Source organism: Carcharodon carcharias, chromosome 18, assembly GCF_017639515.1.
Source record: "Carcharodon carcharias isolate sCarCar2 chromosome 18, sCarCar2.pri, whole genome shotgun sequence".
Taxonomy (NCBI): Eukaryota; Metazoa; Chordata; class Chondrichthyes; order Lamniformes; family Lamnidae; genus Carcharodon; species Carcharodon carcharias.
This window is the reverse complement of record NC_054484.1, coordinates 22,617,211-22,639,619: the sequence shown is the minus strand read 5'-3', so window position 1 is coordinate 22,639,619 and position 22,409 is coordinate 22,617,211. Positions and strand designations below refer to the sequence as shown.

The following is a 22,409-nucleotide window of genomic DNA, read 5'->3' as shown; positions in this document are numbered from 1 at the left end:
CATTTGGAGCTTGGCTTCATTTCTGCAGCATTTACTTCAGTATGGTTTATTCCGAGTCTAAGCCAGTGACTGCTTCATTGAAAAAAGCATTATGTAGTACCATGCTAAAATCCCACTAGAATGTTTTTCCTGAAAAAAGAGCTGTTCAAATACTGAAATCAAACATTTAAATACAATTCTCAATCATTCCAATTTCTTATCTTATCTCTTTGCTAAAGAATGGTTTTCCTAATTTGTGTGCCTTCTCTCCAGCTGGAGGTGCTCCAGTTCATTGTAATGCTTTGAAAATAAATATCAACTTTGCTGCTTTGACCATAATATTAAAATGATGTAACTGCGTATCATTCCGAAATCAAGCATGTTTCAAGAAACAGTTCCAAAGTTCTGCAATTTAAAATTATACATTAAATCAGCTTAGCTTGGTTGGTAGCACTCTAGCTTTAGTCAAGTCATAAATTCAAGCCCCTTTATGGATACTGATAACATTCTCATTTAATTGGGAAGATAACCCTGAATTTGCTGGGACTTTTTTTTGCTTATTTTGGCTTCTTTTTGTTTGATTGGACTATATGATCTTTCTCGTATAAATGGAGCACTTGCCAAGATAAACTGACCCTAGGGCAAAACCCAGTGTCACCCTTATTCATCTGCCAAGAAAGACCCACCACCAGGACTCCGGTATAAGTGCAAGGAGCTCATGGACTTATCACTAATAGAATCCGATCAACTGCTTCTGCTTCTTCCCTCCCTTCCCCTATGCCAAACTTGCTTGAAAGGCTCTCCACGCCCCCTTGTCCTGAACTCATCTTTCCCTAGTTTCTCACCTCATTCTCTCAGAATTTATCTTGGTTATGAGATCCACCTCCTGTTCCTTCAGCGCTATTCCCACTGAACTGTCGACCACCTAACTAACTTCCTGGCTTCTTTGTTAACTATTGTTAATGTTTCTCTTTGTTCAAGTGCTGCTCCCCCCACCTTAAAATCTGCTAACATTCCTCTTCTCTTCAAAACAAAGCAACCCTTCATCCCTCTATTATTGTCCCATCTCCAACCACCTCTCCTCTCTCTAGTCTTTTAATGGATTGTTGAATCCCAAATCTGTACCTATGTTTTCTACAACCCAATGCTTGAATCCCTCCAACCAAATTTCCACTGCAATCACTATATCAAAACCCTTCTCAAAAGTCACAAACATATTTTCTCAACCAGTCTGCAGACTTTGAAAAGGTTGACTTCCATCGTGTCTCCACTGTTGTCCAGCTGGGTGGACCGAACTCACCTGGTCCCATTTTATCTATCCAATCATAGCCAGAGAATCACCTGAAATGGATTTGCATGCCACTCCCACCCTTATCTCTGGTCTCTCCCAAGGATCTCTCCTTGGGCCCCTATTATTTCTCACCTCCATGCTGCCCTTCAGCAACATCACCCAAAAACTCAGCGTAGGTTTCCACATGTATGCCAACGACAACCAGCTCTACCATACTGTCTCTTGCGACCCCTCCAGTGCTGAGCAGCAATTCCCTCCAACTAAATATTAGGAAGACCAAAGCTATTGTCTACTCTGCCACAACGTCCATTCCCTAGCCAACAACGCCATCATTCTCCCTGGTAACTATACAAAGTTGCTGCAGGCAGTTTGCAACCGGGTGGCATATCTGGCCCCAAGTAGGGTTTTCCTCCTTATATGGTCACTAAGACCACATATTTCTACCTCCTTTACATTATTCAAGTCTAGAGGTAACAAAAGGTATATATAATGGTTTCAGGAGTACTCAAATACAATCCTGGCCTGCCTCCCACATTATACTCACTGAAAGCTTGAAGCCATCAAATCTCTGCTGCCTGTGTCCTAATTCATATCAACACCTGCATTCATTGACCTATAATGGCTCCCGATTATACAATGCCTCAAAAAATCCAGAGTTTTCAAACATCTCCATGGTCTTAACCTCTCCCTGTCCAGAATCTGCTTTAGCCCTCCAGGATATCAGCATTCCTCTAACTTTGGCCTCCTGCACCATTTTGTTTGATAACAATCCTGTGAAGCGCCTAGGGAAATTTTACTCTGTTAAGGACATTAATGTAAATGCAAGCTGGTGTTGTATTCCAAATTACCACTTCAGTGGAGTATTGAAAGAATGCTGCAGTATCAGAGATGCTACTTTTCACAAAAAGATATTCAATGGAGGCACTATATGCCTACTTAAATGTAAAAAAAATCCTTCAAACCACCTGGAGGGTGTCACAAGTCTCCAGATATTCCAGCCCACATTCATCTCTTCATCAAAATCACCACTTAACTGGTCATTTAACACATTTGTGTTGTGTTTGCCTACATTACTCTAAGTCAAGCTTTAGAAATTTTATTACAAGTGTGCAAATTGAAGAAGCTCTTGTTTACCCATTTATATTTCTTAAAATTATAAAACCAAAGATTAGTCCTTTTCACTTCACAAAAGCTCCAATACATTGCTATCCATACTGATTTCAATAGTCTCAGGCCGGGAACCAGCTATTTACAGCAGTGCAAACATGGAAATATTTTATTACCAATACTGCTATCACACGAATATGAAGACATTGCCAGAGCATTGAGCTTCCATGTTGATGTAGGGGCTTCAAACCAATGTAGATACTTATCAAGTCACAAAGCGTAAACAGAGCATTCATGATGTGGTTATTTACTTTGGATGGGGATGTCAAGAGAAACAACAAACCAACAAGTGTCCAAAGTACAGGGTGATCCTTACGTTCAACTGTGATAGCTTAGATAGGGGCTTTAAACCTAACATGGTTCACACATTCTTGCCAATTGTTTTTTGAAAATCAGGCAACCCACATCAGCATGGTTAGTAATAAGGACAACTATGTCAAGAATGAGGGGAAGAGACATGGCAAAGCTTAATAACACTAGTCATTATTAGCTCTTGCTGCGTATTTACTACCATCCCAAAAGGTCCATAAACATTAATTTGTTACCATTATTTACAAAAGAACTCTTTAGTGAAGTTTACAGCTGTCATCAAAGCTATTAAAATAAATTAATAGTTATTAGAGCTTATGCTCAAGTGTGATGGTCAACCACACCATTACAATTTAAATTGAGGTATCATCATATAGGTCTTATTACATATCATTAGGCCAGCAACTTTCTGCGGTTAGGAGAAATAAATAGTAACTTATGCTTTATTACGACAGTATTTAATATTGAAATACAGGTCAAATAGAGCAATTAATACTAAAACATGGATCAAAGAAAACAATTCTAATAACATGGGTCATAAGTTCACTTATCCTGGTTTCACAGTGTTCCCTGGCAAGTTTAAAAATAAGTCATGAACTAAGCATTTGGCAAAAGGTGCTGCTGAAATAACGTGTTAAAGTAAACTTAGAATCATGAAGCTTCTCCATATAAATGAATGTACATCTGACAATGCAAGATGCATCTCATTGAAGATTAACTTTTTGACTAATGCCTGACCTTGCATTGTACCTAATATTTCATACCAGTTGTTTCTGTTGCTACTTTGATCCGAAATACTTTCCCACAGTCATTTAAGGTGCCTCCTGTTTTTCGGCAACTAGTTTTTGTTGCACAATTATGTACTTCCTATGGCCACATAAAAACAAAACGTGTCAGATTGCAGTCCAGGAGCGAGGAATGTACATTTTCCATTGGATCTTCCTAGTTGCTACTGGTCTAACAAAAGCTAATAAACAGAACACAGGTTTCATTGATGGTTGTGAAGTCACCAGGCACAAAAGATATCTTACTACTTGCCGGCAGACATTAATTATGATGTCAATTTTCTGCATGCGCACACTTGCAAAAACATCATGGTACAACTGGTGGCAAAGGCTTACTGTAAGAGTAAATTTAGCAGAGTGATTGTTCTTATTCAATCCCTCAAGAACTGGAAAAGAAGTTTTTGTCTCCATGCCATGGAAAGAACAGTCAATGGTAGTGATGGCTTTTTCTTGGTGTAGGAAAACCTATCTGGTATAATAAACCATTAGATTGAAATTCTTTGAAATATAGTGGCCCAAAGAAAACTCCTCTCATTCATTTCACTCATTTTCAAAAGTGAATCAAAGTACACAAACTGTAATTCAAGACAAACCCATTAACAATGCTAAAGCAATAATGGCTTCCTCAATTCGTCAAACAAATATTTATCACCATATGTAGCTAAACTAAAATGACTATGCTTGGCAGGGAGATTTTTTTTCTTCATTTCTACAACTAGGAAATGATAAATATCGGGATACTTTTGAGAAAATATCAGAAGTTAACCACAGATGTTACTCAAAAACAGATCCAAGTGCCCTTTAGCAGCAATTAGGTTGTCGGCATTATCAAGTCACGCATTTCAATGTGAAATTTAAAATCCTGTATAGGAGAACTATGGGATATCATAGTCCATCATTAATACGGCCAACATTTTACAGCTGGCACTATGCTACAAATGGGCTAACACAAACAGATGCACGTAAAAGCTCAAGCTAAAATTTCCGATTTCTGACACTGAGCCATCCAGGCCAAAAAGTGTGCTGAAGTTTCATCCTTAAACTCATGTGTGGACATGACAAATAAGACAGGATCAGGCTTGACTGTGAAGGCCCCCATCAATTGTTAATGTTTACAATAAGGCATAATGGAAAAATCCTGACCTAGAGAAGCCATCATCATGTGTATCCCCATAGCCCAGTACCTCAAAGAAGCAATCATATCAGTAGAAAAGCTGATAAAGGAACAAAAAATTGTGAAAGGAAATAAATCCTCCTTTTGCATATACTTAGGCACACGAAACATCTGTATTGATTCCACATGCCCAAGAATAATTTATACACACATTACACATGCAAGCCAATTCCAGCCACATTAAAATCTAATCACCATAGACAAACATAACATCAATCTGTAACTGCCATGACAACCGCACTAGGAAACAATTAACATTTTGTACCATACAGTGAATCACCAATCAACCAAATATGAAAAATTACAGTATTAACTGCTTTATTTACATACATTCCCTAGGTTTTTTTTTTAAATACAGGCTACTCACGTTTAGGTTGAATTAAACTCAATTCATAAAAGCACATACACTGAAGCCACTTGGCTTCTCCCTGTCCTTACAATAACCTTACACCCATTAACCTGTTGCCTGCATGATTTTTCTCTTTAAATCACCAAGAAGCACATTCAAATAAAAAGCATTCATGAAATGATAAAGGTTACTTTCTATATTTTAATTAGTTACATCTCTCAACTAGCTCCAAAAAAGGCTAAGTGACAAGTTTGAATAACGCACACCAATGCATACATTCCTCCAACTAATGAAAATTTACAATAACCAATGGAAAATTTTGCATGAAAATGGACGATAAAGTGTACTTGGTAATAACATTGTTGACTATAACCAAATAGATGAAAGTCAATATCAGCGATATTCATTTCTTCCTACAATGTGAGGAAGAAAAAAGGCTTGCACATATATAGTGACTTTCATGATCACCAGACATCCCAAAGCACTTTCCAGCCAATGAATTACTTCTGAAGTGTAGTCACTGCTAGAAAGTAGGTGGCATTGGAAGCCATCAGGTAAATAAGAAGCAGCCATTCAACTGGTTATTGGGCAAGGTACGTTTGTCTACAATGGCATTCTACCCCAAATGTTACTGATAAGGAATGCAATATTGTATTACATGGTTGTTCTTTATAATAGTCTGTACCTGAATTCAGAAAAGGTGATAGCTCAATAATGTATCTCTACACACCCATCATGTCCAAGGGAAATAAGAACAGCACAAAGATCAAAGGCAAAGTTCATATTTAAGTATTTTCAGATTCATACAGGACACTGATTTATCAGATGATTAACTGAGAAGTACAAGCAATTCTAAAAGTTGTGTTCACAAATTTTCCCTCAACAACAATCCAAATACATTGTACTCCAAATCTAAAATCAGGGAAAATGGAATGAATTACATATAAATGAATGCAAGGTACAACTATCCCCAAGTGCAATTGATAAGACAAATTATTCCTGTCATTAAATTTCATATGGAAGGCACTCAGTTCACATATATCACTTCTATAGACGCTATTGGCCTACTGGAAAAATAAGTTATATGCAGATTTGCTTTGAGTTTTTGTTGGGTGCATTTCCTCACTAAACACAGGAATATTCTCGTTCTGGATATCTGGAACTGAACTGTCAAATAAAAAAGTCAATAATATAATGGCTGTTATATCAAATATTGCCGAGGTTAATTAGTGCACTGCATTTTAAAATCAATTTTAAGCAAGTGCTCCCACCATTAAATCAATATAAGTGAGGAGCCACTGACGGCAAGATAAGAGTGAGCTATCGAGAGCAAAAGGCAAGCAGTAAATTGGAAAATAGGGATACAAGAGACATTGCAGCCTTAAGATGAGCTTTATTGCTACTATTGATCTAAATCAAAGCTTTGAAAGTTTTTTTTAAATCAATTACATAATATTCCATAACAAATATATGTGTTACTCGGTACAACTGACTGTTCCATTTCTTGACTCAATAAAACTTTAACAAGGTTACACTGACTAAGTCTGTATATCAGCTCAGTGCAACATAAATTTAAGCTTGATTGACACAATTACAGCAATTTAAGCAAACTCTTCATCTGACTTACCCTCATCTTACTGACCACAACCACATTCTGATAATTTCAAACCCTTCTTCTAGATTTAACATACATCCCCTTTTACCACACCACCCCCTCCAAGAATAAATTATGGGGGGAAAACAGTAGAACTTCTAATCCATGCAGCTTTATTTCTTTCTGGCAGGAGCTAATCAACACGTTTAAAAACTGTTGGATTGTTGGCCTCTTTGACCTTAATCCAAGAAGTCATCAGTTTTCTGAAGGTTTAAGTTTCAGGACCACAGCATTCCCATCTGCCCAAATGCAAAATTAGCCTATGAATCCCAAAAATATACCTTTTATGACTAGAGTAAAAAAATCTGTACTGTCTTTTAAGGAATTTTTTGCTTTTCTATTGTGACATGCTTCCCAATCACTACCTGCCAAGACCACCACTAACACACGGGCTATTAGAATTTATGCTTTTGACAATATACAGATGCAATGAAGTACAAGCATGGCTGTAATGAAGCTTTGTCATTTCAATAACATAGCAAAGATATTGTTCTGTTTGAAGTAGGACTACAACAAAGCTTCATTATTACATTGTTAACACAACTTCATAGGGTCTGAAAACATACAAACTTCCACAATTACTTTAAGTTCTTGAGAATGCTTTTTCACTTTTACACTGACAACACCCAGCTCTACCTCACCACCATCTCTCTGGACTCCTCTACTGTAGGTATTCTTCAGACTGTTTACCAGTATTGGGTGAGCATAGATTTCTTCCAATTAAATGCTGGAAAGACTGAAGTCATCATTTTCAGTCCCTGCTTCAAACTCAACCAACTCCATTCCTCTCTGTAGGAACAGAACAAGAAAAAACCTTGCTCACAACCTTCGTGTCACATTTGACCCAAAGATGAGCTTCCAACTATATATTCATGCTATCGCTAAGGCAGTCTATACCTGGATAACATTGCCAGACTTCACTCCTGCCTCAGCTCATCTGCTGCTGAAACCATCAATAATGCCTTTTGTTACGTCTAGCCTTGACAATTTCAAAGTACTCCTAGCTGGTCTCCGACATTCTCCCCTCAATAAACTGAAGCACTTCAAATCTCCGCTGCCAGTGTCTTAGCTGGTGGCAAGTACTGTTCATCTTTCACCCCTATGCTTGTTGAGCTACACCGGCTCCAAGTCAAGCAACGCCTTTAATTTTAAAATTCTCATCCTTGGTTTTCAAATCCCCCCAATGGCTTTGCCTCTTCCCATCTCCTCCAGCCTCACAACCTTCAGATGACTGCACTCTAATTTTGGCTTCTTGAGCATCCTTCATTTTAATTGCTCCACCATTTTTGGCTATGCTCTTAGTTGTCAGGCCCTAAGGTCTGGAATTCCTCCCTTGACCTTTCCACCTACCTTACTTTCCTTCCTTCAGACATTCATCAAAACCTACCTTTTTAACCAAGGTTTTGGTAATCTGACCCAGCATCTCCTTACATCACTCTCCTATGAAGTACCTTGGGACATTTCATTACATTGAAGGTAACTGTACAAATATAAGTTGTTGTTGAAGTTCCATTCTTAATCTCATCAGTAACTGTGTCCAAATCTTCATTTCTGGACCCAAGTACAAATCTCTTTACCTGTGCTTCCTCAACCAAGTGGGTTTGGATCTAAATAAACTGACAGCTGAAATCCAAACAGCTTAGACATAATTCCAATGTGGAGGACAGGGGATTCCTCATTTGTCCTGATTTGATCTTCTACACTGAAATAAAAACTAGTTGATGCATTTTGTACCATGTTAATGACTATCCTTACAAAAAAAAAACCTGCATATTATTTAAAATGAACTAACAGTGTCAGATCTTCTCATGTGATCGAGAAAGTGAGACCTAATCTAGTCTTACAAAATGTTGATCTGCGAGGTTCTAGACAAGGCCCTAACGTACACAAGCGAGTTGCTGAACGGCTTTTTCTCATTCTTAAAAAGAATTAAGGGCAAGAGCACTTAAAAAAAACAACCCACTACTGCCTTAAAAACACACCTAAATTAACAATGATTAGCCAGATAGCTTGATTTTCCGCAAAAACTTGGTACAATTTATCTATTTTAAAAATATATTGGGGGATTCGACATGACTTAGACATGACTTCACAGAAGTAAATACAACTTTTAAAAAGAGAGCCTGCAACACAACCAAAGTTACATTCAAATTTGGAATTGAATTATCAATGGATTATTGGAACAAAGCATAAAAAAAATGAAAGAATGATATTGCACTGTTTCACAATTACATATAACCTGGAATGAATCTACCATTTAAGTTTTTAAGTAATTTTTAAACATGATGTGCATTTTAAAGGAGTGAAAATAATTTATTTTTAGATTTTCTGTCAGCCTGAACGTAAACCAGGAAATGTCTGAATGTTCTTAAATTACAAGACAAAATTAATAATCTTGCATGTATATATATATATATGTCAAATAAATTTCAATGTAAGCAATTATGAGGTAGTGCATACTCCTCCAAAAATTAAACAGGGTAAGCAATGGGATCTAGGGGTACAGATGCATAAATCAGTAAAGCTGTGACACAGATTAATAAAGCCACTATGAAAGCAAAGCACCAGGTCCACTTGTGGAGGGAAAGAATTGAAAAGAAACAAGTTATATCAAACTTGCAGAGAACCGAGATTAGACGACAGAGTATGAAGCCGTTTTGGTCTCCATTTTATAAAAAGGATATAGCAGCACTGGAAAAGGTATCAAAAAAATCACAAGAAAATCCAAGAACAGAGATTCTAACTTTCAGGGAAAGTTGAAAGGAACTTTCATAAACACCAGTAGAGCTGGGTTGAATGGTCTGTTCTTGTGCTGTGCATTCTATGCAATTCTCTATAAAATTTAGACAACCAATAGTATAATCATCTTCAACAGTGGCTTTCAAAACGGTCAACTCGGCAATATAAAAAGTGGGTTACAAATGCTTGCGATTTCTAAGAATGCCAGCAAGCTCAGTATCCTAGTGCAACGCTAAGATATTAAATACCATTAGCTTACTTGGGGTTCACATTTTTGCAAAATCAATAATCAAAAGATCGAACTAGATGAGCACTTAATGCCATATTAAGTCCACAGCTGACTGATATCAAAGCAGTTACCAAACTAGTTAATAAACTCATACAAACATCAAATGGAAATAATGAACGTGCATTTATATCCTACAAATCTGAAGTATAACAGCTGATGATACCAACAGACTAAGTAATTTCAAGCTGATGAATCACTAAAAAAAAAGGATGGAAAAGGATATTTTATAAAGAGTGAAAAGGTAGAAACAGCGGAGGCCCATAGAGACTTGGTGGTCAAGTCACTGACAGGTACAGAAAATAATCAGCAAGGCTAATGGAGTACTGGTCTTTTCTCTAGAAGACAAGAACACAAGGGGGATAAAGTCATGTTTCTGCTATACAAGGCCCTGGTTAGACCACACCTGGAGTAGTAAGCATTCTGGGTACCACACCTTTGAAAGGATATAATGACCTTGGAGGAAGCGTAAGATAGATTTATCTGATTAACACCTTGACTCCCAAGTTAAAATTAAAAGAGATCACACAAATAAGAGATCCATTCCCTGGAATTTAGAAGATAATGGCAGATTTATTTGAAATTTTCAAAAAATTAAGGGGAACAGATCAGACAGAAACTATTTAAACTAGCTGGGGAGTCTTTGGCTAGGGGATGTAAAAAATTAGTGCCAAACTTATAAGCAGTAAAATTAGTGCATCATAGAATGGATACAGCACAGGAGGCCATTTGGCCCTATGTTCATGCCAGCTCTCTGGATATGGAACTCAGCGAGTCCTACTCCCCTGCAGTTGCCTTGTCGCCGTGCTATTTCCTCTTCTGATAACTATCAAAGCCACAATCTTTCTGCCTCCACCACCTTTTCAGGTAGTCCATTCCAGATCCTAACCACTAACTGAATAAAGCTTTTCCTCATGCTGTCTTTGGTTCTTTTGCAATTCACCTCACCTTGTTCTCTAGTCTTCAACCTTTCCACCAATGGGAACAGTTTCACTCCATATACTCTTTCCAGATGCCTCGATTTTGAGCACCTCTATCAAATCTCCTTTCAATCTCCTCTTTTCCAAGGAGAACAGGCCCAACTTCTCCAATCTATCCACATAACTGAAGTTTCTCATCCTTGGAACCATTCTCATAAACCTTTTGTGCACCCTCTCCAATACCCTCACATCTTTCCAAAAATGTGCTACCCAGAACTAAACACAACACTTCAACTGAGGGCACACCAGTGTTTTATAAAGATTCAACATAACATGATTTTGTGTTCTTTGCCTCAATCCCAAGCATATGCCTCATTAACCACTCCCAACCTGCCCTGCCACATTTAACAATTTGGCCACACACAGCCCCAGGTCCCTCTGCTCCTGCACCCATTTTTTAGAATTCAATCCTTTATTTCAGAGGTTCCCACATTGTTGGGTTGTGACCCCAATGTGGTAGGAGAAGTCACATTTGGGGTCACAAGCTACCCCTTCTCCAAAGCAGCAATGCTGACTGTGGAGAGGAAACTGCCCCATTTGGAAACTCTGTGGGGCAGCCCTGGACCAATGCTGCCAAACAACAAGGAGCGGACAGAGAGCCCAAAGCACCCTTGAACGTCAGAGACCACATTTAACAGAGAGTTCAAGTGGGCCCGAGATGTCTGTGTGCTGCCATGGAGCAGACAAAGGCAAGTGTAACTCAGTCACAGACTCAGTGCAGGAAAAACAGGGAGGTCATGCAACTGAGCCAGGAAGGTTCAAGGTGGCTTCAAACTTTCCTGTGTTTCTGCTTTTTGTCAGTCTGTTGTACAGGCTCCTTACCCGAGGATATAGTGACTGCTTTGCAAGCACCAGCAACCATACCAAAAGGGTGGAAGGGGAGAGGGGCTGATATGTATGTGTGCGCGCATATGGATGTGGAGAGGAACAATGTGTGTGCGTGTGGCCAGAAAAGAGGGGGTTGGGACAAAGGGCATGCATGAGGTGTTGGGAGTGGGTGTGGGTGGTCAGGGGGCTCTGAGTTTTCTGTCACAAGGGAACTGGCTGGAATCTACACGAATACACAAAACAATATTTTATAAAGTACTTGAAAAAAATCAAAGATTTTCAAATTTATGTGATGTATTGTTATATGTTGATCTGTAATAGATGAACTAATAATATAGTGAATACTACTATGCTGCTTTGTTTTGCTGGTGTCTGAGGTCACGTTAATTTTCATGTTAAAATGGGGTAACATTGGTAAATAGCCTCTGAACTTTTTGTATTCAGCGTGGTTTTCGGTTGTATTATTCAACCTGGTATCTGTCATAAACCGCTTTCATCTGCTACATGGTGCTCTCCATCTTTTTTGTCATCCAGAGCTCTCTAGCTTTTTTTGTCCTTTCTTTTCTCCTTCATGGAAATGTACCTCGAATGTATACGAACCATATTCTCTTTAAAGGCATCCCATTGTTTTGTCAAGATTGTCAGCCAATTTTTTATTCCAATTCACCTGGGCCAGATCTGTTCTTATCCCACTGAAACTGGTCCACCACCAATTAATTACATTTTTCTCTGGATTGCTCATCTTTTTTCCATAGTTAACCTAAACCTTATGATACTATGACCACTTTCCCATAAAATGTTTCCCTCTTGCCACTCGTTCCCACCTTATTTTCCTCAGATCCAGATTCAGCAATGCCTCCTTCGCTGAGCCAGAAATATACTGACCCAGAAAACTCTCCTGAACAAACTTCAAAAACTCCCCCTGTGTTCTCTACAGCAATACATACCAGCACAGTACAGGGCTCCGTTCTAACTACTCTATTGTTTCTGCATCTGTCTGAAATTTCCTTGCAAATTTGTTCCTCTATATTTTCCCCTCTCATCGGTGGGCTATAGAATTCACTGGATAGTGTAACGATACCTCTAGTTTCTTAAAGTAACCAAACAGATTCTGTCCTTCTGAAAAAGTCATAAGGACTCAAAACGTTAACTCTGTCTTTCTCTCCACAGATGCTGTCAGACCTGAGTTTTTCCAGAACTTTTTGTTTTTATTTCAGATTTCCAGCATCTGCAATATTTTACCTTTATCTTAAGATTCTGTCCTTGATCCCTCTCACCAGCACTACGATATTCTCCTTGATCAATACTGTCACACCACCTCCTTCCTTTCCTTCCCTATCTTTCCTGAACATCCTGTATCCAGGATTATTTAATATTTAAGTCTTGCTCTTCTGTGAGCCAGGTCACCATTATCACCAGAACCTCACCTTCTGTGTGCTTATTTGTGCTTGTAGTGCACAAATCTTACTTAACACTCTCCATGCATTTTCACATAAATGAACAAACCTAATTTAGACCATACTGGGTTTGGTCATAGTCTGGCCTCACACGATCCCTTATTATTTCTCACTTTAGTGCTATCAATCTCTCCCAATCCTTTGTACACCTTGATTATCCTTTATAATGTTGCACCCTGGTTTCCATTTCCCTAAATTAGTTTGAACCCCTCCTACCCTTCTAGACACAGAGAGTGATTTAAGTTTGGAACTCTTTTCTGCAAACGCTACATCAATTCTTAATCATAAAACTGAGATTGAAAGATTCCTGTCCCCCAAAAGTGTTAAGGGATGTAGGGCAAGGTCAAAGATCAGCCATGCCTCCATGAATGGGGGAACAAGCGTGAGGGGAAACAATGGCATGCTCCTGTTCCGACATTCTTTCCTAATTAAAAAGGTAGAATCTCATATCAAACAACAAAAATTTGCATTTATCTAACTGGTTTAGATTAATTTATATACTCAATTCATAGCTCTATTTTATAAAAATATACAGTTGGCATAATTGCAACTTCAAAAGTTTCAGTATCACTCTGGGGCCAAATAGTAGTCAGTTTCAAACTGCACTAAATTCTCCAGAACTATGGAATTTTTTTTTCCCTCCAAACAAAAAATATAGGCCGCACATGTATTGTCATGTTCTATCAAATCTACAGTAAACAGCTCAAGCCAGTAAATATAAAATTAATTGCATCTACCTTGTTCCTAGTACAAGTCCAAATGCCTCCTGAGAACCAAACTAGCACCAACAATGTTAATATGTACACAGCAAGCAGAAGCAAGTTAATACTCACAGCACTCTGGCTTATCCCATTCAGGCTGCACATGCTTTGCTTCAGGTGGTATATTGGCCCTGCATGATTCAGACTAAGCTGAAAGGGCATTAAATGTGACATGTCAGATTTAAATCTCATGTTGCAATTTCAATGATTCAAATGCCACCTCATTAAATAATACTGGATTATGAGCATTACAGAGAGGCATCTCTTAAGATCAGGTGAAATGCTGGAAATGGAAATATTTCTGTGGAAGATTTTTGGACATCACCAGAGTAGTGTACAGGTACTTCATATTATGTACGAGTACCATTTCTTTGCAAAAAGAATAAAAATGAGATAATGGCTAGACTTCTTAAAAGAAAGTCAAAACATAGCATTGCAAATGAACTCTTGAAAATCTCCTGACATCTGAAGGAAACGTATATTTATCTAGTGCCTATAACATAATACAATGTCCCAAGGCACTTGACAGGGGCATTATAAAACAAAATATAGCAAGCCACATATGCAAGAGCTGCAATTATCAGTCACCCATACTTAATACAAGCTAATACATTCCATCACCAACTATTACCTGCTCCTCCAGATGCAAGTCTCTTTATAATAATGCCAGGATTCTGTACTTTTCCACAGATCTAACAGGAGCCGATAAAGGCTGGGATAACATTATGTGCCCAATTGGCAGATTACAATGACAATTTTTAAACCGTTAAGTTTTAGTAAACAGATCTTTTGTCTTACATATTAACAGACCATACCAACAGATAAATGATTTCTTTCCACATTTACAGATGAGAATTTTATAGTATCGCTATAAAAATATACTGGCTCAGTTGGTGGAACTCTTCCAACTCAGATGGTTGTGGATTCACCCCCTCACTCCAGAGATTTGCGCAAAAAATTCAAACTGACACTAAAGCACTGCTGAGTTTGCTGCACTGTTGGAGGTACTGCCTTGCAGATAAGATTTTAAACCGAGGTCCTGTTTGCCTTCTCAGGTGGATATAAAAGATTTCATTTTTTTCAAACTGGTCATTTACCTGATTTGCTGTTTGCATGCCTTGTGTGCAAATTGGTTGTTGAGCTTGTCTGCGTAGCAGTATGCACTTCAAAAATAACTCATTGATTAGGATTTCCCGAAGTATTTCCCAAAGGTTTACAAAGGTGACACAGAAATTTGTTAATTTAATATACTTTTTTGAGAATGATTGCAGTGTAGGGAGGGAAGAACAAGAGAATCAAAAATCACAAGGCATTGTGATTGTGCAATATACTTTATACAATAATACAAAGTGTTCTGGCCACTACTGAAAAACCTATAATCAACATACTTAAACCCAGTCTTACACAGTTCAAAATGCACTGTCCACATAAAATAGAAGTTTGGAACACTGTATCCAAATCCATCATTGCAATCTTGCAGATTTTCCACAAATAAAAATTGCTCATGATTAAACATAAGTGACATCCTACCCTCACCAATCCTAACATCAGGAGATAAATGTTAAAAATTCATTATTTACCATACAACAAGGAGCCATTTGCTGGAGTAACCGAAAAAATCGGTCTTGCTGTTTTATACAATTGCTAAATGTCTCACCTCCATTGATATATATTTTATTCAATTCCCAAAAACAAAGTCAATACAAGCACTTTTTAGTTTTATGCAATAAAGTATTAAATTAACTGGTTGTGACTAAACAATGCATTAATAGGCTTCATTTTAGTCAGAAATACTGGTGACATGGGAATTTAAAAATAGGATTAAAAAGATTAATAGAAATTTTCTTATATCTAGTATTAGTCCATAAGTTCTCCAAACAGTGAGGCAATTAGCCAGTATCATAGATCAACATCAACTATTAGTCCGTTGTCGCTCTAGAAACAGGATTTTTATGAAAACTGACAGATAAGCATTACACACTAAATCACAGGAGGAACAAATCACAAGATAGTCATCTAACAGAAGGGTATGGGTTACATCCAATTGTCAACAAAATTCTAAATGGGGTGAACGCAAGATTCGATTTCAGTTTTGAAGTCCTCCCTGAAACAGTCTGGACCTTTTTTTGGCTGTATATGCGGCTTAGTGAGACAAAGCTGTTGTGCACAAGTTTCTTGTGCTTTATAAAAGCTCATTATGCTTCTCTTGGTTGATCAAAAGCACAGGATTACTAATAATGTGATTGGTGCAAGCAGCATTTCATTTTCTTGTCTTAAATTATTATAAGAGTAACTCAAGTAACTTCCTATCTGGCAATAGTTTAAGAGCATATAATTTACACATATCGAAAGAAATCTGTGATGTGAGTGCGACAAGTTCAGTGAAATAAAAATTTATTCATTAAACAAAATTATACATTAAATGCAGCCAGAAAGGTGGTTTGTTTCTGAACACCTGTTACAATTACCAAGGTAATCAAGTAAAAGCTACTTTAAAAGTTAGGCATTTTATGGCAACTACGGCCACTAATAGGCAGAAATAATACAGCCAGCTTTTGCACTTTATCTAAACATGTTCAGAAGAAAAATCTTCAGGTTGATAATTTACCATTGTATTATAAAATGAATAATTCATACAAGAATGATGTCTCCTAAAGATGCAGTGGATGAGATACAGTGATTATTAAAAGTTAAGATGCTAACATAGCCCCTTACTAGTATGGGTGTCAAATTAGGGCATTTTGCTTACTGAAGTAAAGCACTCAACATTATGCAATTTAAGTGGATGACAACTGTTAAGAAGTGGTATTTCTACTGGTTGTATTCTAAATCAATCCCAAAATTGTATATTGACTTGTTTTCAAAAAAAGTGCAAACTTAACGAAATGTGCATAACTTTATTTCATGCAACATATTTTGCAAGTAGAATGTGTGAAATCCTGACAACCATACTTGTGTCCTAAACTGTCCTGGAACTTTATTTAAGTGCAATGGCGAGCATCGACACCAAATGAAAAAAAATTCAAACTTTCCACCAAAAAAATTGCTCCTCACTTCAATCCCAAATGGCCAACCCTTTATTTTGAGACAGTGGTTCCTAGTTCTAGATCCCCCAGCCAAAGGAAACATACTCAGAGCATCTCTCATCAAGCTCATGGTTCAATTAGATTACACTTCATTCTCCTACATTCCAGAGAATATAAACCAAGTGTGCTCAATTTCTCCTAACAGGGCAACTCTCTCATCTGAGGAACAGTCTCATGAGCCTTCCTTGTACTCCCTCCATGGTAACTATGTTCTTCCTTTAGTAAAGATACCAGAGCTGTCCACAGTACTCAAGGTGTGGCCTCTCCAAGGCCCTATAGTCAATTGCAGTAAGACTTCTTTATTGTTCTGTCGATCTCTTCGTATTAACAGCTTACATGCCATTTCCTTTTCTAATTACTCGCTGTACACCTGCATGTTAACTTTGCTACCTCTGAATACCAACCTTTCCCAGTCTCATACCATGTAAAAAATCTTGTGCTTTTCATATTTCCTAGCAAAGTGGATAATTTCACACTGGCCAAACTATATATCCATGCTTGCTTTGTGGCATAAGACAAGATCTACAACAATGTTAAGATAGAAATAATTCCATTTGAAAAAAATGAAGCTGGGTTAAATCATCTTCAGTGAGATGAGTGAGAAACTGAACCTTCTAATTTGTAACAGTGCTAAAGATGCAATAAAAATTAACAATTTAACATTGCCTTATTACTAAATGGGGTTGCCCCGAAGCAGCAGCAGCAAGAACATTTGAGAAGTAAAATATTTAGAGGAGAAATATCTTCAGAGTTGGCAGGATTTGGAAAGCTCTAACTGAAAAGGCAGTGGAAGGTGAATCCATAAATAGTTTTAAAAGGGAGTTGGATAGGTACTTGAGGATGAGGAGCCTACAGAGTTACATGCAAAAAGCAGGGGTATGGAACTTAGCACGGCTGCTCTTTTGAAGAGCCAGTGCAGCTATGAGCCAAACGGCCTCTTTCTGTGAGATAAGTTCCTTTCAAAGATGAAAAAGAAGAAAAAAAGATCTTAAACATGATTAGGTCAAATGAAGTATCTATACTTGTTCATGATGTGTCTCATTCACATCGCCTCACGTCATATCTTTGTGACGTAATCAGTACTGCTGACTCACTTAAGGGAAACATACCTATATGAACATGACAGGCCAGAATATCCTGCAGGCTTCAGCTTTTTTATGACAGACGATATTTTAGTACAATGATGTCTACATCATTCTAACATTGTATCTTAGTACTTCATATGTTTTATTTTATATATAACAAACTTTTGTACTGAACATGGACCATGTTCAGAGATTGGATTGCCCAGGTGCAAAGCAATAATATTTTTGTCAGAAAGCGAGCACTGCACATAACTGTTTTACAGATGCAGTATGTGTCCAGAGACAAGAGAAATTTTATTCCTCGAAATACTACAAGCAATTTTATAGTTTTAAAAGTGCATTGGTCAGTTCATTGATATCAGGTTATTGATATCTGTTAGTAAGTTATTTCATCTTAATAATTTCAACAGGGAAAAAGTAATAGCAGTAATACTACAGTAAAACATATATACAAATTGCACAAACTAATATGCTGACACCTTTCTGAAAATAGTATTGCAGTCAATTGTGCTTTTAAAAGTACCTTTTTATGGAGGCCTGCATATTTCTCATGAGAGATATCTGCACAAGTGCATTTGCAATTTCATAGCTAAAGTATTACTGTGAAAATAGTATATCCTACAAATGGAGATTAATTAACAAATCATGACAGGGCTACTGCAAAAGAATAAAGTAAACTTCTCCTGAACACAGCCACTGTAAGCAACACTTTTTCAACTACTCATAATGATTAGGGACTAATCTCCACCAATAATTCACCACACTGTAGCTGCAGGATTAGCACTAGAATAATATATGTTCTAAAGTACATCACTCAAGTGAAAATAACAGTGAGAAATGCAGGGTGAAGATCAAAGTGGTAGAGGTTTTGAGAATGGGTTTGAAAGGGGGGGGGAAGGAGTTAGGAAAGGCAGAGGGGTGTAACAATGTTCCAGATTGTGGAGCCAAAATAGCTGTAGGCATTTCATCCAAACTTAGAGATGGGAGAATACAAAGGTCAGAACTGGATTTGCAGAGGACGAGAACTGAATGAGGTTGTTGGGCTAGGAAGGAGCACGCTCACGAGGGGACTTGACATGGAAAAGGTTTTTGAAATTCATGTGTAGATGAACAGGGAATTAAGTTTGGAGAGAACACCAATACAGAAGTAGAGCACAGGACACAGATAACGCAAGGGGAAGTTAAAATTCCATTAAGTGGGTACATGCTGCAATATTATCTTCATATTCATCAACATTTGAAACCAGATGAATCTCACCTGTAGCATCTTATAATCAGAACAATCCCAATCATTTAGAAAACTAGATTTTTTTTTAAACCAGCCTACATTTTTGAAATGCTTAAAAATCAAATTATATTGTGATCTCAATTAGCAATCCACACTTCAATTTACAGGCTTAAAGACTTGTTGAAGCAGAGTTTATTGTGGTGCATTTATAAACACATTAATTACAACAATACATTAAGCCATACTTGTGCACAAAAATAAAACAACTTGTACTTATGTAGCACCTTTCACTAACTTGGGGTGTCCCACTTTTTTGAAGTGGAGTCAGTGTTGAAGGGAAATGCGACAGCCAATTTACAGAGTAAGATCCCACAATCGACAATGAAATTATCAAACAATTAAACTGTGAGAGATATTGGTTGACAGATAAATGTTGGTCAGGACACCAGGGAGAACTCCCCTGCTCTTCGAGCCATGGAATCTTTCACATCCATTTGAGAGAATAAATAGGGCCTTGATTTAACATCTCATCAGAAAGGTGGCACCTCCAACCAAGCAGCTGCACTGGACTGTCAGCCTATACTTTCTGCTCAAGTCTTTGGAGTTGTGCTTGAACACACAAACTTTTGACTTGTGGGAGTGTGTTACTGCTGGCTAACAGCTAGCACAATCAAATATAAAAATAAAAGTCAGATAGCCAACTTGCATAGTATATCTCAATATACAGTACACAGAGCCAGAAACAGATTTTTGCTTGATTTTGATGCTGGATGAAGACAGCAAGAATTCTACCAACAATGCTTTATTTGCTAGCCAGATGTTGTCACAAAGACAACTTTTCCCTACTATTTCAACTCTACAAGTGTTGAAATCACGTGACTGACAATCCAATTCCAATCACAACAAACTGATATTTTGTGGTGCTGAAGTGAAAGTATCAGTTCTGTATAGAATATCTTTTTCACCAGAGGTCTAAGCATAGAAAGCAAAGTAATGTTAAAAGATATTTTTGGAAGGGCTGCTTTATTGAGACCAACCGAAATTAGTCTGAGATTTGGTTCTGAACCTGCCTTAGGACACCAAAAGTTAATCCCAAAAGGTAATTATGGATAGTTTTCATTTGACTTATTGAAAATAACACTGGCAATACAACCAAAAGAAAATCTATATGTTTCCTTAGTCAAATAAGTTAGTCGGCATTGAGAAACTCTTGAATAAACATTCAACCATTAAAACAAGTTTCATTAAATGTTTACTGACATTATAGTTTGCTGTTTGCAGGTGCACCAGATCTCAACATACTACAAATTAGTGCACTGTCAGAATTCGTAAAGTTTAACAATTTGCCATAGGACCTTGCACCTGTACACATCAGGTTAATTTTAACACCTGTACACGCTTTGCATAATGAAAAGGTTTTTTTTAAATGTTTAACATGTTAAGTGGCTTGCCCTTGTCTTGTATTACAGTCCAACATGTAACGAGCATTTTTGGCAGGCATCACTCCAATCATGGTTTTACAAAAGAACAATCTTCTGTTAAATGGACATGACTATGGCAAAGGAAAATTTAAAAAAACAATGCACAACTATAGGCTGGGTGTCGATACTGACTTAAACTGTACATCAACTGTGCATACTGGCCAAATAACCCTTAACCAAACACAAGCCAAATGTCTCAGATTCAAATTTCTCCAGATCACTGAAATAACACAACTGTCATATACATAAGAAAATAACGTGAATATTTCTAATTCATGATTTGATTGCTGTGCCCTGTGGCTAACACTCGGGTACACAACATTTACTGTAACACTTCCAGTACAGTAGCACTGTCAAAAAGAGTCCATCTTCTTCCTCTCTCACTCTGAGCTAACATATGAATTAACAACCATCGCTTTAAAAAAGATAATCCAACCAAACCAAAAAAAAAAATGCCTTTAAAAAGCGTCAGGCCGTTTTGGCGTAAAACGACAAGGGGGGAAAAAAAAACTGAAACACAGAATAAACTGGGCGAGGAATCAGAATGAAACAGACAAACCTCTTCCCGTTTTCTCTTCTATCCCTCTCCCTCCCTCTGGTCTGTCTGTCTGTCTGTCTGTCGCCAGGCCGCTCTCGTTGCTGAGAAGCCGCCACCTGGGTTTACAGTCTCCTCCTTTCTAAAGGGGAGGGAAGGGGGGGTGGTAAAGGAAGATTTAGGGGTTGGAGGGTTGGGGGGTCTGAGGGGGGGGAAAGAGTGTAGGAAAATAATACACAAATTTCCAGTGCGGGAATTCAGGATCGTCTCATCCCCACCTACCCCAGGTTGTCTCCAGTCCCCTCGGTGCCAATTCTTATTTGGGTTTAAATTGTGCCTCTGCTCTTCTTCCCCCCCCCCTCCCCCCCTCTCTCTCTCTTTCTATTTTCCCCTCTCTCTTTTTTTATTTCACAAAATGGCGCGCACTACAAACCTGCGCAACAGCAAACACCTCCTCGGCGCCGCCTTTTTTCAAACCCGCTTTACACCTCCTTGCGCTGCTCGCCAGCCCGACTTCTCCGGCCGCTCCGACCATTCAACTTTCTCCTCCCGCTCTCCCGAATCTCCCGATCTGGCCTTCGAAATTTTTCAGAATGCAGGGGAGGGAGGGAGGGGGGGGGGAAGGAAAGGTGGAGTTTGAAAAAAAATTATTTTCCCCCCCCCGCGGAAGAAAAAAATATTCCGAGGCGGGAAAGCCCTGAAAAAAAAATTTTTCTCTCTCTCTTCTCTCTCCGCTTAACAACAAAATGGCGACAGACGGAGCGCGTTGCTATGGAGACTGTCAATCACAGCGGATGCCCCGGATGAGGCGCTGACGTCAGCAAGCGGGAGGCGGGGGGGGGGGGGAAAGGTGGGGCCTCGAGCCGGCGGAGGACGTTGCCAGCCGGCCTCAGTGCCCCGGATGCCGCACTGATTAACAGGGCGGGGCCTGTTGCCATGGGAAACCGTCAATCAGACCCGGCCCAAAGAAAAAAGCCACAGAAGGCTTGTTGCAAGGGAGTGGTCGGCTGTGGAACCTGCTGGGCGGTGTTTTTATTTAACATGGTTGCTCTGTGCCAAGGTTACACAACTGTGTGTATGTTTTTTTTCCTTGTTGTTGCCCTTAAAACAATCATCGTCTTAATTCTATTCGCCTTTTGCTCGGCAAAAATTGATGCAAAACTTTTCTATAAGACTTAATAAGTCTTTATTACTTTATAATTACCCGCTCACCCAAAACAATAAAATATTAACAT

The 22,409-nt window shown here is 38.3% G+C and overlaps 1 protein-coding gene across 3 annotated transcripts in view; it reads right to left on the bottom strand.

The window, feature by feature from the left end:
- Positions 1 to 21,889, bottom strand: part of dyrk1aa (dual-specificity tyrosine-(Y)-phosphorylation regulated kinase 1A, a) — a 91,213-nt gene extending 69,324 nt beyond the window's left edge. Inside the window, exon 1 of one of the 3 annotated variants that reach the window (XM_041211135.1) lies at positions 21,608 to 21,889. The gene's annotated coding sequence lies outside the window, so the exon portion shown is untranslated. Of the gene's footprint in view, positions 1 to 21,198; positions 21,331 to 21,456; positions 21,516 to 21,607 lie in introns of those variants that run through there. The other 2 variants (XM_041211137.1, XM_041211136.1) reach the window with 2 other exon arrangements.
- Between the last annotated feature and the right edge of the window lie 520 nt (positions 21,890 to 22,409).